This window comes from Amblyomma maculatum, chromosome 8, assembly GCF_055883805.1.
Source record: "Amblyomma maculatum isolate TAMU_Amacu chromosome 8, ASM5588380v1, whole genome shotgun sequence".
In the NCBI taxonomy this organism is placed as follows: Eukaryota; Metazoa; Arthropoda; class Arachnida; order Ixodida; family Ixodidae; genus Amblyomma; species Amblyomma maculatum.
In genome coordinates, this window is record NC_139351.1 from 8,587,202 (window position 1) to 8,588,406 (window position 1,205).

A 1,205-nucleotide genomic window follows, 5' to 3' on the forward strand; every position below is an offset into this window, starting at 1 on the left:
TACTGTACCATAGTGTATATATTTCGTTTATTTTTACCTACCCTTTTCTTTCTCCCTATCGCTCACCTCTTTGATTTCCTACCTCTTCCTCGCTATCCCTTTACTTCCGCCGCCCCAGTTCAGGTGCTTCAGATATCAGATAGCAGATACTGGGGCTGGCAAACATCTTTTCTTTCCTTTTGTATGTACAATAAATAACCGCTACCACCACCACCACCACTGCCTTCACAACGCTTTTGGGAGTTGAATCTTTTCCCCAGAACATTCACTCACGTATATGTTGGGCGATTTTGGTTTTGGAGTGAAAGCATATTTTCACACCACGCCATGCTTAAAGGAGTGCACTCAGGCACTTCGCGTTGGACGAAACCGCATACACCCGTCTCTTTTGCCCCATGTAGGCCACGGCGTAAGGTGTACCGAAATTGCAGTGCAGTATCAGACGGCGCAGTGCAAGACAGCACAATGCTAGCTACCGCGACTGCCTGAGAAGCTCTCGGGCAGCCATATTATCCTAACCGTGGCGCCACCTACAGCCCCTTCAACTTGTGAATTGGCATTATCAACGGGTTTGGCCGCCATTGTATTTTGCTGTAAGAGGCTGAATTAGGCCGTATAGACGTACGTTGCTATCTCTGGAATCTGCCTGTTCATTTACGCGATCACCGATGTTGCACTAATTGGAGAGAGTATTCTGTAGCGCATTGCTAAACGAAAGTTTACTAGAGCAGCCAAAGCTGGTGAGAAGGCGCCAGTGCTGCACAGAATACTCTTCAGGACTGAGGTCCTTTCCTTCTCGACAATAAGCGGACCAAACAGTTTCAAACTGTCATATTTCGCTTGACTTCTAAGTGATTTCGAGCGAATGTTTGTCTGAATGTGCTGGGGATAAGGACAATACTCCTTTTATGTTTAAAATTTATTCATTATTGCTTATGGCCGAGACAATCCCTGCCGCTCTAATGCGGATAGAGCCATGAGCGTTTAAGAATGTCATGTGAACGTTTCTCTAATCTAAGCTTTATTATATTACTTTGAGGGTAGCTGCCTCTGCGCCATTGCCCTTTTTTGAACGTTTAGGTAAACTAATTTCCAAGACCATTTACAACATCGCAGGTTTATGTACAGGTTTACGTACAACATAGCAGGATAGTAATTTGAGCTTAATGCAAATTGGTGAGATTTTAAGAGCGCAGATAAAAATG